This window comes from Uloborus diversus, chromosome 10, assembly GCF_026930045.1.
Source record: "Uloborus diversus isolate 005 chromosome 10, Udiv.v.3.1, whole genome shotgun sequence".
Classification (NCBI taxonomy): domain Eukaryota; kingdom Metazoa; phylum Arthropoda; class Arachnida; order Araneae; family Uloboridae; genus Uloborus; species Uloborus diversus.
Genome location: NC_072740.1, coordinates 133,945,670 through 133,962,847, shown reverse-complemented (window position 1 = coordinate 133,962,847; position 17,178 = coordinate 133,945,670). Strand labels below are relative to the sequence as shown.

Genomic DNA, 17,178 nt, shown 5'->3' with positions numbered 1-17,178 from the left:
AACTCAGCTCTATGAATCAAAATAAAGTAAGTTTGGGTTTCCATGTAACTAGCAAATAAATTGTTGTACTTAAATGAATGTTTCAACAACATTTACTTTTCGGTTCAGCGCAATGTTTATCTTATTGAAACAAACTTGCAATAAACCTAATTTATTGATAATGAAATTTTCGTTTTTTTTTATTTCCTTCAAAATTATCTTTTTTAGTTTATTATTCAGTAAGGATCAGGTCTTTTTTTTTCAGAATACTTGTGCTATTGAAAAGCAATATATTATATCACGTGGGGAAAAAAGAGCAAATTTATAACGCAAACCAGTAAATTAAATGCTCAAACGTTGAAATCAATGGTTCAATTTAGATGAAATGAATTTACAAAGTTGAATTAGATAATTTAATGAGTTAAAATGAAAGATGCCTTTGTTTTTTTATGATGTTCAACATCATTTTTACAAATTATACTTCTAAATAATTACAGCTTTTTATGAATCCTAAAGTTATAAAATACTACTTAACATCCTTGAGTTCAAACATTTTTTGAAGTGTTTTTTTTTGGCATGTAATAAAAAATATTTTGGAAGCTTTTTTGTTCTGGTGTGCAAAAAAAAAACCTAAGTTCATGTAATTAAAGCTCTAAAATGTTGTTTAGGAGTATTCAAGTATAATATCGGTACGCATCATATTTACTAAGAGCACAAATGTTTTACCTAAATAATTCAAAAAGTATGAGTTGAAATCGAAAATAAAATTCTACTAAGTTTCTTAATTAAACCCTCCTTTTTTGTACCAGCGTCTTGTTTATCTGCAAATAAAAGTTATTTGTGTAATTTCTTATTTAAAAACACCTTTCGGCTTCAACATTTGAATTTGGCATCAATGACTTATTAAAATTGTAAACTTTTATGTTTTTTGTTTGTACCTTGTGGCATAAAAATCAGTTGCTTAAAATGTACTTTATTTTATACCGTATTTATTATTTCTGCCACAAACTGCCATTTTCGCTCTTATTTTTAGCATTTTTGTTGTTTTAGAAGTATTTTAGCATGCGTTGTTTTAAACGTTGCATCATGTCAATAAATCATTTTCATCTTATTGCTCAATGTAATGCTATTTGAGGCGCAAGTCATTGCTTATGGGTGAGAAGAAATGCTTTTCAATTATTTATTTTGAAGAGTGAAAGATTAGATTTTGCGCTGTTGGAAATGAGTTCTTTTCCGTTTTGTATATTTTTGTTATTGTGTTTTTTAGTTGTCTAATAACTATATGTTTAAGATTTTCTATTAGATCATCGGTTGTGATTAAAGAATTCAGAGTTCTTGAAATTATCAGCGAAAACACTTTTTAATGCCTCATTTCTATGATTTTTTTTCAATTTTTCCTCTCTTTTTTAACTCTTTTAGTTGTAAAATACATTTCTACATGTTTGACTTATGGATTTGATGAATGAAATATTTATTATAAATAAAACATTTTGAATGTGCAAAAATTTTTACTGTATCCTTTAAGAGATAGATTTTTTTACTTAGAAATATAATCCCATAATTAAAATCTAAACTTAAACTCTAAGAAACAATCTCATTATCTTAAGTGATGCTAAAGACTATCCAGAAAACTACTACTCTAAGAAATTGTCTAATGTAAATATTTTGGTGGAATTTGGTATATTTTTTTAACCAGGCATAAATGAGGGGATAATAGCTGAAACTACGTTTATTATGTTTTTCATTTCCTACGTAAACTAAATCCTTTACGGTTGACTAAAACTTAAGATATTATTTTAAAAATCCTAATCGAATACTTTACGTCACCAGTATTTAATGAAACTGCTTCAAACTTGCAGATACTTGCAGTTTTCTGTGAAACATTCTGTCTAACTAATATCTACATTTCAGATTTTTACGATAGCAAGTAAACTTTAAATTTAAAAAATGTTTAAAAGTTTGCCTGATATTTTTCATACACAGGTATAATATGCATATCTGTACGTCTATAAATAATATTCATTATATATATATATATATATATATATATATATATATATATATATATATATATATATATATATATATATATATTCATCCTTGTTGGAAGTTTAAAGGTTCTTTTTCACTATCCAAAATTAAGGAAAATCTCTTAATTAGTTTAATATTAAGTATATTTCCTTATTTATATCTATAATACGTACCCTAATTATTTATGGTATATATTATGCTTATACTTTAATAGGATTTGCGTTTCCAAAGTAATGCCAACCAGAGGTCTAATATTTGTTTTCCTGCTTAAGCAATGGGACTTTTATTTAAAATAAAAGTGTTAAATCATTTAAACGATTTTTTTTTTAGTTACGAATTGACGTTTAAATTCATATTCTCATGGTCAAAAAAATAGTATTATTTCATTATCAAAAGCTATTTGGTTGTTCACTCAAACTGTTACACATCTCTAAGTTGTTTGTTTGCATAAACGTGTATTGAACTTAGATTTATTTATAAAACATGTGTAAATGTATGTCTTTTCTTAAAAATAAAATGTTCATTTTCATGGATTTAGTTTTATTTGGTTTTTTCAAATGTTATGGGGTCCGTCCCCCACTCACCAACCCCGGAAGATGAAGAGTGTTTTGCAATCTTATATTGTTTTCAAATCGTCTGCTTGAAGAATGAGATTAAATTACGCGTTAAAATCCTATCCCCCCTTCCGTTGAAAATAGAATAATCAAAAAAGTTATTATAATTATTGCAGTATAAAAAGCCTGCTTTCACCTGAAGAGAAAAAGCATAGTCAAAATACGCATAACAAAATTATTATTTTTTAAAAGCTTTGAAGTACATGATTCAAACTCACTTGTACTTAATTTTACAACTAGGTGCTAAAATGTTCCACAGCGTAGCAAAACGGACTTTTTTTTTTTCGTTTGTAAAGTAATTTTCAAATTCGTGTTATCCAGTAACGTTTTGATCTTAAGGCTCCATGCTTGAATTGAGATCAACCTAGGATGTTCACTAAATTAGAACCTTTAGATCTTCTTTTCTAATTAATTGAGAAAAGTTTGACATACTTCATCTTTTACCCAAAAAAAAGGCTCTTTAAAATCGCAAATAATGTTAAGGGGAGTGTGGAATCTTTCATTCCCATAAAATGATTCCCATGATTTATGTGGTGCATGTTTTGAAAAATTAATTACCAAACAACTAATTCGAAATTTAAAAAAAAGAAGCCGCTACAAAGTGCATTACCTCGGGTTCCAAACAGGGGTGCACTGGGTCCCCCAGGAGGACGCTAACCTTAACTCCCAAAGGGCGCCAAAAAATAAAACACACACACACAAAGGCGCAGAGGTTTGAAGGAACGGGGGGGGGGAGGCGAACAGCTTCGAGGAGGAATATAAAATAAAATGAAAAAAAAACGAACCACCCGAATGCACAAAGGCTCGAGGATGCGAAAAAAAGAGGGCGGTAAAGAAAAACCTAAGGCGCTCAGGTTTCGGGGGGGGGGGGGAATTAAAAAATAGAAAATAAACGAAATCGCAGTTTTGAGGGCACAAAAAAATGGTACACAGGTGTGAAGACACAAAAGACCAAAGGCGTGAAAAAAAAGCAGGTTCGAGGGCGCAAAAAAAAAAAAAACAGAGGGTGCACGGGTTTGAGGGCGCAAGAATAACAAGGGAACATTTTCATATTTTAATTGAGGGTACAAATTTACTGCAAAAAATGAAAATGTAGGGGAGACTAGGGATACTTCATCCCTAGAGATACATGATCCCACAGCCAAAAATTGACCAAAATCATTAAGTAGAGATTTGAAACCTAACAATTATATTACAGTTATATTTGTACATAAAAACTGGCAACACTTTTTCTTTTTTTTCAGTCATTTTGTTTTAGCTCAAGAAATGATTGTCTGAATGTGCCAAGGGTTTCTTTTTTTTTTAGGAAAGCATCCTGAAGTTTACATTATCCGTTATATACAACTTAAAACAAAAACCGAAGTGCAATGTTAAAGTATAGACTATTTTTAATAATTGAGACATTTTTAGCAAATTGCCACTGATTGTTAATATTAGAACAAATATGTTTGTAAAAATTGCATATTAGGGATACTTAATTCCTTCGTTTACAGGGATACATGATCCCAGGGATCAAGTATCAATATGGCAATATATACACAATGAAAACAATATAATTGTTGTTTACTTAGTTGATCTTTAAACATCCAAAACTATGTAAAAAAATTTATCATTGTATGAGTGATAGATTTAAACAATCACTGCAGTAACTATGCTAAAGAATTAAAATATCAGTTCGTACTTGTAAAATACATAACTACTCAAAAATCTAAACATAAGCTAACTTCTACTGATAAATTATGTTCTGATCTGCCGAATGAGCTTGAACAAGTTGAAATAGATTTCAAATCTTTGTTTGAATGAAAAAAATGATTTTACTATCATTAGATTTACAACACAAAACCCATCATATAGACCCATTAGCGGATAGAATGCAAAGTTGGATTTCTAAAGTTTGAAATAAAGTTTGAAATAAGTTTTCTAAAGCGAAAAGGTAATATGCTTAATCAATCTATTTTTCCCGAAAAATTGACAAAATGTGTTAACTGCTCACATCCAGTTGGGTTGAGCGAAACTTTAAGAACTAGAACAAATGAATTGCTTGCATTTGACTTTTCAGGTTTTGAAAATATATGCTAGGTTTTCTTTTCTATTTTATAAGTACACTGATAAATTGATAAAACTCTTAATTTTATTATAGCAAGACAAGAAGCAAATAATTTGATTTTTGTGCTTGTAATCCTATTTTTTTTTATTTGTTGTAATTTTAGCTTCATTACGCTACTTAAAAAAAATGTTAGTTTTATTTATAAAATATTATGTTCATAACTGAAGAATAAGTAAACTGGAGAATAAGTAACTGATCAAAAGTATCATAAGTTCATTTAAGTTGTGTACTTTTTTTTTACAAATGTCCTAGTGGATTTTAAATCAATGTTATTTTGTGTTCACATTATTATAATTAAATAAAGAAAATTAGAAATAGTTTTTTAGAAACATTGTGTAGAAAACATTTATCCATAAATAAATTAGTGATCTAATGAAAAGTCTATGCATTTTCTCAGTGGGATCAAGTATCCCCCATGAAAGGATCATGTATCCCTTGTGATGTGGGAATACATGATCCCATTATGAAATTATTGAAAAAAAACTATTTTACAAAACTATCTGTTTAATTTCAACTAAAAAAATACCGTCAAATAGAGGAAAAAATTACCTTTGTTCACGTACTATAAAAAAAAAAACTGATAATTTGCAGCTGAGAAAAAAAAATTGAAAACTAAAGTGGGGATCAAGTATCCCCAGTCTCCTCTGAATTTCAGAACCAGTTCTATTATAAAGCTTTCTTTATTCTCTTTGTGTACTGTAATTTTCAGGATAAATTTCCGATTTGTGATTTTAAAAAATGCAATTTATCTTAATAATTTCACTTTTCCCTCACCCCACTACTTACTGAATAAATCATTTTCGAACTTATTTTTGTCATTCTTAATTCCTTTTGTTTTTTCCTTATTTTTTATTCATTTATTTTTTGTTCATTTAAGAGAAAGAAGGCTAAAAAGAAGTGCCCAAACCAAACAAAATCGGAAACTACTTAAGATTGATAACCATGAAATTTAATACTCACGCTTTAGAAAAAAAATGACAACTTATAGCTAGTGTGGTAAAGTGAGGCCATTGTTTAGTTCAAGCAATAATTTCAAATTAAGTCTCTCTTTGATGAAAGAAAATTGATGCATTCTCGCGGAAAAGTTTCAAACGAGATGACCTTTCATATTTCATCATTTTAAGTAGTTTTCCAACATAATTGACGGTAATCAAAAACTTATGGTGAAAAATATAAGTGAATTGTGTTTGGCATGGTATTCAGAGGACATCTATCTAGCTATAGGGTTCGAATAAAAATATATGAGTACTTCATAACGCACACTTAAAAATATGAAATAAAAACTGCCCAGCATTTTTTTAACCCTGATCAATACTCATAAACACGTTACCCTCCTTTGCGTTTCGCACACGCAGTCGGGTAAAAATACAAAATTGAGGTAATGACTGATTTTTTAACCGACTTCAAAAAGGAGGCGGTTATCAGTTCATACCGTATGTATGTTTTTTTTTTTTTTGTTTGTCCACTCATAGCGTCTCACCTAGTGAACCGATTTTGATGATTCTTTTTTTAATGGATAGGGGATGGCTCAACTTAGGTCCCATTACTTTGTTTGACCATATTTGTTCTTTAGAAAAAAAGTTATGGGCAAAAAACAGTACATTTTATGCAATTTCCCTATTAAATGATTAAAATGATATTGTAGCGAAGTTCGCACTTTTCATCCGTGGATAACGGTGGCTCAGTGGTAGAATTCTCGCCTCCCACACGATCGACCCGGGTTCAAATCCCGACTAGGACAAAGTGAATTTTACTAAAATTTCGTTTCTACTGTTTCCCGTATTTTCTCGAATGTTCTATTAATTTCTGTATCTTTCCAAGTCTGGAAAGTTCCAGCACTTTCTCAAGTTGTATATAAGGAGATGTAACGTTCATTCGTGGTTCTGAATAAAGATCTCGAGTTGAGACTAACGAGTATTCGTTTCATTTGGCTTTCGCTATCTTCATCTACGCGACAATATGAAATTCATTGTTATAAAAGTTTGGTGCCATATAACATTAATAGTAATTGTAATGATAATTTTGAATAAAGGCTTTTCTAAAGCAATACAGTGATATAGAGCCGAACTTCTTACTAGGTAACTTCTTACTTTTACTGAAATATCTACATTTACACTAAAAAGAATGAAATAAAAAAATTTTGAAAAAAAAATAGAACCAACTTCAAAATTGCTCTAAAAAGTGAAAAATAATTTTATTCTTTAAACACCATCGATAATGCTTTTAAACATAATTTTTGAAATTGGTGCAAAAACGATAGATCAAATCATTCACAGTCATAACTCAACTACAACTATAAATTTAACCAGGCCCAGTTTCTTCACTATCACATAATTTATGCATTGATGACAACATATTTGAATAACGATATAAATGTTTCGTTCGTAACTTTGGATGCTTTTCTGAAAAAAATATGAACGAAGCATGGTTACACTGGATTTTACGTTTAGTTTTTGCGTCAACTTCAAAAATTATGTTTAAAAGCATTATCGATGGTGTTTAAAGAATAAAATTATTTTTCACTTTTTAGAGCAATTTTGAAGTCGGTTCTATTTTTTTTTCCAAAATTTTTTATTTGTCAGCCTCATTCCTTTTACGGAAGTGTAGTTGGTGTCACCTCAAAAAAAAAATCAGATTCTATTATTTTAGAACTTTGAAAATTGACGTTCAGTACATAAAAGAACATATCCGTACATGTGTCCTAAACAAGGAAAAAAACTCCACTTCAGCCATTGGGCAGCTGTAGTTTGGTCATGTGATTGTGACTCGTACAATGCACATGGATTCAATGTTAACTATAGCATGAAGATATGGTTACTTTGTGGGTGGAAACAGATGATGTAGGCCACAGTAAAAATGAGGAGTTTTCTAGGGAATGGGAATCCCTGTTGGATAAAGCAACCAGCTTTTCGACGAATGTCCAAGTGGTTGGTTTGCTTCCCTGGTATGGAGTGTATAAGAGCTGGCTAAATCAACGTGCGAGGTGTATGAACTTGCAACTGAAGTCAATTTGCGAAAAGCGCAGTATCAGGTTCATTGATGTATGGAGTCATTGTAAACGGGATTGGATTGCTAGGGATGGCCTGCATCTGAGCTCTACAGGGGTCAAAATGGTTAGTGGATTAATTTTAGGGGCTTCGGAGTTAAAAAACTAAGTTGGAATGGGGGGTATAGTTCAAGCATCAGGTATCGAGAGAATGAAATTTTTTTGGGTATTGCTAGAAATGGAAATAAAGTGACGAACAAGAGTAGTAATGTTAACAATTGTAATTTAGGAAATTTCAGGGTGTTAAATAAAAGCAACTTAGGCATGCTTAAAGTTTTCTATACCAATGCTCGCAGTATTAGGAACAAGATGGATGAATTGAAAAGCATAGTTATGGATGAGAAGTTGGGTGTTATTGGAATTACAGAGACATGGGCTACCGATTCTGATGCAGAGTTATTACATATTGCTGGGTATAATTTGTTCAGACAGGATAGAGTAGGTAAAAGAGGTGGTGGGGTTTTATTTTATGTTAGAGACAATTTTATTTGCAATGAATTGGTCATAAATGATAAGCCTACTGATATTGATATGGTTTGGCTGGAGTTGATGAGCAGTAAGGGCAAAAAGCTACGCTTTGGAAACATTTATAGACCACCTAATTCAAACCAGGGACAAGATGAACAGATGTACCGTATTATTAGTGACATGTCCAGTATGGGATCCGTTATCATAATGGGGGATTTCAATTTTCCGGGTATTGATTGGAATAATTTTTATCCTGGTAATGGCAAAGAAGAGGAATTTTTAAAAGTAATTGGTGACTGTTTCTTAGATCAAGTTGTAACTCAGGGAACTCGAGAGGAGGCGATTTTGGATCTAGTTTTTTGTGACATAGGTAGTTTTGTTCAGGGGTTGTGTATAGGGGAGCATATTGGAGATAGTGATCATAACAGCATTAGGTTCCGGGTTAAATTTGAAGTGTGCAAAGATGATAATTTTAGGTTTGTGCCCAATTTCAGAAACACTGATTTTGTTGCACTTAGGCAGAGCTTGAAAGAGGTTTTTTCGTCAGGATTGGAAAATAGCGACGTAGATCAGCAGTGGACGGAATTTAAAGATAAACTTGCTAAAACGGTTGGGGACTATGTTCCATTTAGGAGAAAAGGTGTTAGTACCAAAATTTGGCCCATGTGGGTCTCCAGGGAGACTAAAGAAGCTCTTAATTATAAGCAAGCCACTTTTTGCCAGTTTAAAGAAACTGGTCAGAGTGCGGAGAGGCTCCAGTATGGTAAAGCAAGGCGAAATTTTAAGTATTTGGTACGGATTCAGAAAAGGGAATTGGAGCAAAGGCTGGCAGATGACATTGATGGGAACCCTAAGAGGTTTTTTGCATACGCTAATTCTGGGAAAGCTCGAAACAGTCAAATTGGGCCTTTGGTTGATGAGTATGGAAATTTAATCCAAAACGATAGGGATATTGCAAATGTTCTAAATAACTTTTTTTTCAGTGTGTTTAATGATAACTGTATCTCAACAGTTGACACTAACAAGACACAAGCTATTATACAGCTTGAGGATTTTTTATTTTCCAGGGAGGAGGTTTTATTTCATTTGAAAAAGATTAAAGCAACTAAAGCTCCGGGTCCGGATAATATTTATCCAAAAATTTTAGTTGAATTTGCAGAGGAATTAGTGGATGTTATTTTGAATATTTTCAATGCTTCTTATAACTCGGGGACGGTGCCAGAGGACTGGAAGCTGGCTAACATAACGCCACTCTTCAAGAAGGGGTCTAAAGGTATTGCTGGGAATTATAGACCTGTAAGTTTGACTTCGGTGATTTGTAAGATTTTCGAAACTTTGATCAAAATTAAGATCATGAAGTTCTTAGAGACTAATAGTCTGTTGACTAGTTTGCAGTATGGTTTCAGGAAAGGTAAATCCTGTACTACTAATTTATTGCATTTCTACGAAAAGGTTACCTCAGCTTTAGGTAACAAAACATGTGTGGATGTTGTTTATATTGATTTTCAAAAAGCTTTTGACAAGGTACCGCATGTTGCTCTTCTCAGCAAGTTAGCTGACATAGGAATAGGAGGAAAAACTTTACTTTGGGTTAGAAATTGGCTTACTGGTAGGAAGCGAAGAGTAGTTGTGAGAGGAAATCATTCTAATTGGAGTGATGTTTCAAGTGGAGTTCCTCAGGGATCAGTTTTAGGGCCTCTTTTGTTTATTATATTTATGAATGACATCAATGAAAATATTTCTGGAAGCATGAATTGTTTTGCGGACGATGTAAAAGTTATGGGGATTGTCGAAAATGAAGAACAAGTAAAACAGCTGCAAGAGGATTTAGATCATATTACTAAGTGGGCAGATAAATGGGGTATGGCAGTTAATGTAGGGAAATGTCAAGTGCTACACTTAGGTCATGGAAATAAACGTATGAGATATCGTTTACAGGGTTCAGTCATAAATCAGGCAGAAAATGTTATGGATCTGGGTATCTTTATTAATCAGGACTTCAAGTTTAGTCAACAGTGCAGTATTGCTAGTAACAAAGGCAACAAAATGCTTGGGTTTATCAATGGATCTATTTCAAACAAATCTAAGAAAGTTCTTCTGCCTTTATATAGGAGTTTAGTAAGACCTATTTTAGTAGGTCGTGGGCACTTGGAATAGCTTACCGGAAGAGGCGGTAATGAGCAAGGGAATGGATAGCTTTAAGAGGGCCATTGATCTTCATTGGGGACTAATTAATTGACTAGGACCAGCCTAGCTGGGCCCAGAGCCTGTTGCTGGTCGTCACATTTGTATTTGCATTTGTATTTTCAACAGTAACGGAAAAATAATTCCACACAGTGTTTCTTTTTTACCTTACTCAATTGAAACCCCAACAAGGTTAAGTAATATAGCTAAAAAGTTAATTATAAATCAAAGTCTATAGGATAATCGTGGTGGTGATCGAACTAGTAGAAAATCTGTGTGGGGGGGGGGGGAATTATGTTCGAGAGTTTTTGAAAAAGCTGGAATGATGAGGAAGTCATTATAATCGCAAAAAGCCGAAAGGAATTTATTTGTATTCTGATTTTAATATTACAAAACTTTTCAAGTTATATAACAACTCCTGTTAAATGGATATAACATTGCAAGTAAGAAAGTCTATGATTTGTAGAATATTTTGCGAGTTTAACATCGGTTTTAAGTCACCAGCTAGTGATATTTACAACTATTGCAACAGATTGGATTTGAAATTGAGACTACCAGGCTGCATATCATTTTGTATTTTTTTTGGGGGGGGGGGGTTGCAAAATAAATTCAGAAAACAAATTGTCCAGGCAAAAGGGAACATACTAGTTCATGCAAAAAGACACATATCCATCACCTAAATCAATCAAAAAAAGAACATATCCAATATTTAACGTTAAATAATTAAATAATTAGCATATTTCCTTCAAAACATGTAAAATGTTAACACATGTACAATGGCGACAAAACTTGGCGGCCAAAAGACTGGCGATATATCGCCAAGTGTCCGCCGAATTGTAACACCACTTGAGTTTACATCGAAATTAAGGGCAAAAAAACCCCCTTAGAAACACCCGATTGCAACCAAAAGGTGAGGTGCACAACTAGACTCCACTAGGAGTCTACGTACCAAATTTCAACTTTCTAGGACATACCATTCTTGAGTTATGCGACATACATACGCACATACGTACATACAGACGTCACGAGAAAACTCGTTCTAACTAACTCGGGAATCGCCAAAATGGATATTTCGCGTGTGTATACGTTAACGATTAACGTATACACACGCGATATAGGCCATGTTTATTGACGTTAGGTTAAGGGAGGGAGCTCAGAGACTGTTTCCGATCGATTATTTTTTTAAAATAGATTGAAATCAATTCCATCTCCCCCTGCAAGTTTTCGAAATTGAATTTCCAAAAACGAAACTTTAGACAAACTTTGAAGATTTTATGATGGATAGGAGGGTCTTGAGCATTTTTCCAGGAAAATTGTTCAAAATTATGGTCCAAATAATTTAAGCAATCTTTTACATTCAGGGGCTGTTCCGCTTAAATTTTTTGTAAGTGTCGTTTAAAAAACCCAGTGCTTGTAATATTAAAGAAAGGCGGCATGGGGGCCCTTGCACGAATATTTTCTTATACTCAAATCTTAAAACGGAATTTGTAAGGCCATATAATATTAGAGCCAGTGATTTTTCGAAATTAGAGCTCCAAAAACGAAATTCTGCGCGATTTACGATGTTGCTTGCTGAGTATTTGTGGGCTTCTCCCTAAAACTTACAAATATTTGATGCAAAAGAATAACATCTTTGTTTTTAACATATATGAAAACTGGTATTAAGTTGGTACAAGTAAAACCAAAAAACTCTTGAAAAGAATCATTGGATGAGTCCAGATCGAAATTAAATTTTGGATGTAGTTTATTTCGATAAATACATTTTCCATTTATAATCAGCAAATTATTTATTCGTGTTCTTAGTTTGATCAATATGAAAAACCAATTCAGTTTTAATTGTTTTTTGTCTAGCGGAATAACATTTTACTAGATAAATATTTGGATTTTTAATATTTCCATTTTTCGAAAAGTTTTTGGCGCATTAATGTTTCACATATATTAGAAACAGATTCAGTGCTTATGTGTTAGTTTGTATTATGCATAGCCCTCTGATTTTTCGGTTCATTAATACGTAAAAAATTCAAATATGACGCGTTCACGCATATTATTAAATGATGTTATAATTAACTTGATTTTTTTTGTGCGTAAAGGGGGTAAGGGGCGCCAGGAAACTTTCGCCCCTGGAGCTGTCAACTCTTCGGACGGCCCTGCAGGGGTGCACAGTAGGGTGTCCCCCCCCCCCCTCAAAAAAAGGTCGATGTTTCAAGTCGCACACCCTTTTATATTTTTCCTTCTATGACAAAATAATTTAGGAGTTTACTTTTAAAACGGATTCTATCCACTTTTGGAAAAACATGTTTTTTTTTTTTTTTCGTTTTCAGAATCTTAAACATAAGCCCTATCGACCCATGAATTTCTTTCTTCTCGAAGCGGTTTATATCTATTGTTAAAAAATGTGTTAAACATTGGTTTTACCACCGGAACGATGTACAGTCGACTCCCGCTACAACGCGATTCAGCTTACGCGAAATGGCTATAACGCGAATTTTTCACGAGTAACGAATTTTAGAGCTGATGCGAATTAATTGTTCACAACACGAATTTTTTCAGAAGAAAGTATCGACTTCGTTATTTACAATTAAATATTGATTTCGTGAATGTTATTACATCCCTTTAGCATCACTGACAAAAAGTTCCCACATCAAACTAGTCTACGGATAGCATCGTTAATGCATGAAATAACAGCTCAGCATCTTTCATTTGTTTTTGTTTCTTTCTAAACATTAAAGTTGATAAAATATAATGGCACCTTTGTGCGCTGTTTCATCTAAAGTATGAAGATGGGGAAAAAAAGAAAGTTTGACAAAAAAAAAAGGTTAAGATTCTCGATATGCTTCAACATCTACAAAATGTCGACGGTAGCAACGCAATGAGTGTGATTGACTCTTCTATACGACATACAATGGGGTGGTTTCCGTCACTCAAAAGTAGTGAAGCACCGTTTATACGTTTTTGAAGGGACTATATGAAAAAAGCTTACAAACGAAAAAACGTATAATAGGTACAGGTTAATGTGCATTAGAGTTTTTAGGGACCAATTTTAAAAACGTATAATTGATAAAAACGTATAAAAGAGAAACGTATAAACGGTGCTTCAGTACTACTTTTAGTCATTGAAGTGGATAGAATGAGCAAAAAAAAAAAAATATTAATAACAAGGAGCCAGAAAATACTTTCATTTCCCCAACAGTTTTTTGTTTTAATTAATTTTTTTAAATGTCCGACTTTTCAAACAAGGATCGTGGTCTTGATGAAGTGCATCACAAATGATGCACTTTGACGCATCTTTCTACCACGTTTCCACGTTATGATAATCAAGAAGCAAATTAAATATTGCGCTCTACGCTTGCTATTAACCATATCGTTGCCAATACACGAGATTAAAGATGCGAATTAAATATTTTGCACTGTGAATGGCAACACTGAATGGCATTTCATCACTTGTGATGTCATCGGCAGAAGCTGTAAACAGTGAAAGCGTTCCGATTTAAGTATTTTTTTTTTAATATTAAACTTAAATAAATAAATTATTTAAAAAATGGTCAGATCCTATGTTTTTAAGCATGCTTTTTCAGAGAAAGATACTTTTAAAATTTTGGAAACGATCCCATTAAAAGGCAAAACAAAAAGATATCCGTAAAAGTTCACAACTTAGTTTCAATATTAAAGCGTGCAGAGTCTAAGCAAAGTAAGTACTACTATAAAAATGGAAGCAGATCTTGCACTGTGGTTTAAAGAGATCAGGAAGAGGGGCAGTTGCCCCATAAATGGAAACGTTATAAAAGACAAGGCGAAGCAACCGTATTTTAAACTATACTAGATAAGAATAACACTCTGATCATGGAGCATAAATCATCATCTTCTATTTTTAACTAGCAGTATTTTATTATTACTACATACTGTGCGTACCGTGTTGTTTTATTTTATGTCTTTCCCTCTCATCGATCATTTATTTTGTGCATCTCAAAGTATTTTATGTTGAACAAAACAGCTTTTTTTTTTGCGCAATCACGATTGCTTATTGTTCTCATTTGACTGTTTTTGGCAACTTTCGATTTTTCCCACCGTCACCCTCCGCACCATCACCATCGACGGGCTCCTCACGATGCTGCTCCTATAGCGAAAGCCGTCTCCAGGTTACATCAATGTCCTACACACACGCGCATACATACACAACTACACACACACATACACCTACACACAAACACATACACACACAAAAACATACACACACATACACACACACATACAAACACATACACGCGCATACATACCCAACTACACACGCACACAAACACATGCACACATACAGACATCCACACATATACACACAAAATCTTACACACACATACACACAACTACTCACACATTCATGCCTGCACACAGACACAAACATATATGCCTACACACACATGCACATACCCCCCCCCCACACACACACATTCATACACACAACTACCCACACACTTATGCCAGCACACAGACACAAATACACATGCCTACACACACATACACATAACTCCTACACACAAACACATACCCCCACACACAAACACACACGCCTACATACACACACTCGTGATTGCGAAAAACAGAATTTGAATTCAAGACGTCAAAATTCAATTTTTTTTTTTTTTTTTTGATTTTAATACAGCAACAGTTCAATTCTTAGTGTAAGAAACTGTAATGTATAGTTGATGCATGCATTAAAGCAGTTTCGGGGGTGTTTACAAATGTCTAAAAGGATTTAGTATGTTTCTAAATGAATTATATACATTTTTCGACAACGCGAAATTTCGACTAACGCGAGGAGTCTTGGAACGCACCCCTCGCGTAAGTCGGTACTCGACTGTATATCCATCCCTTTATTTCTCGCCAGGTCTTTTACAGCAAAGTGGAACTTATTCCTTATTTGCCGGTTCCCACACATTCACTTTCATATCAAAAGGGCACAGAACCAAATTTGAATTTGCCTCTTCCTAATTCAAAAGTAGTTCACAACTAAAATAGCGGAGCGAAGCACTGGGTGAGCATTTCCAATCAAGCGTGATACCTGTCCGCATTAAGAGATCGCAGCACCTTGCGCAAGTCTGTTATCAGTTAGGCAAGTGAGCCCTCAAATTGTCATCACTAAATTAATATTACTATAAAATTGTGGTTAAATAATGATTAAATTGTGATTAGTTGCGATAAAAATGTTGATTATATAATTGTGATAAAAATTGTGATCTATTAATATTAATACCTACAACGTTGTTATTTGAATCGGCTTGTGTGGTTTCATTGTTCATACTTAATTGGATCGAAGGTCCTTTTTTTTCAAATGTTTAATGAATAGAAACAACGAAAGTAGGAAGGAAGGAATAAAGTAGAGTAAAAAAAAAAGAAAAGAAAACATTAAAACATGTTGAATATTTTGTTTCAATCTAATAAAGTTTATTTCTTTAGAAAATGCGTGTTATTTTGCAAAAATGATGATATCCACTGTTTTACACCAATTATTCAAAATAAAATTGCAATTTAGGTCTGGTAAAATTGGAGAAAAATTCCTCGACTGATGCCAAGAGTCACTTGTTAGAAATTCGAAATTCTAACAGTTAGCGTTTGTGCGTGAAACTTTTTTTTTTTTTTTACATTTTTTTTTTTTTTTTGGCAAAACGAAAACTAGATATAATTCGTTTTGAAAGTAAACTGAGAAATTGTGAAAAAAAGTTTCATACAATTTGAACAACGGCAACCCGTGCCGATTTGCTCGAATTGAAAGTGTAATGAAAAAAAATTCCTATATCCCAAAGACCTTAGCAAAAATGTGACATCTCACTACACTTCCTTAGCAAAAATGTGACATTTCACTACACTTCCTTAGCAAAAATGTGACATTTCACTACACTTCCTTAGCAAAAATGTGACATCTCACTGTACTGCGCAGTCGGTAGGATTCGAACCTACGCGGGAAGATCCCAATGGATTTCTAGTCCATCGCCTTAACCACTCGGCCACGACTGCTTGTCGCTGAAGGTTTAAACTAATAATAAAAATTTAAGTTAAGTTTTAATTTCGTTAAAAACAAGTTTTGGATTTTTGATTTTTACATATTTGTCTGCCTGGTGTCTCTTTTTAGAAATGCTTTCCGTTATTTTTTCACTCTTATTATCCATAAATTTCTATTACAAGTGCATTTTAAAGTTACCTCATTTTATTAGCCAAATTACATCCTCTTGATTCCTCTTTCCAATGAGTCATTGAATTACATGATTTCGTCAGGTGAAAATTTTATCAGTTTGACTACGTGAGGAATTTAGGAAACTGATACATAAATACCGTAAATACTATTGACAGAGAAGGTTGCCGAAATATAATGTGTCGACTAAGAATTTTAAGAATGACTTTCGACGAGGACAAAATTTTGTAAATCTCTCAGCTACAGAAAAAGAAAATATGTCCCATACGGGATTGAATAACGGTTTTTAACAACTTTTGCAGAGTTTGTCTAAAAATATTCACATAATATCCATTAGGTGCATTTTGCATTAGAATATGTAGAATTACTGAACTTGTGTTGGAATTTTAGTGGCGTCATCTAGCGGCAAGTATTGCAGCTATTTCTGTTTTTATTCCTGAACGTTCATTGGTGGTAAAACAAATTAAGGAAAATTTGATTCATTTAGATCAGGGGTCTCCAAGCTATGGCCCACGGGCCAAACGTTGCTTGCGAGCATTATATAATCTCGCCAATCTAAAAGCTAATT

At 33.0% G+C, this 17,178-nt stretch overlaps 1 non-coding gene across 1 annotated transcript; it reads right to left on the bottom strand.

Moving 5' to 3' along the window:
* Positions 1–16,353: 16,353 nt before the first annotated feature.
* Positions 16,354–16,435, bottom strand: Trnas-aga (transfer RNA serine (anticodon AGA)). The gene has a single exon. It is a non-coding gene; the product is annotated as a tRNA-Ser (tRNA).
* Between the last annotated feature and the right edge of the window lie 743 nt (positions 16,436–17,178).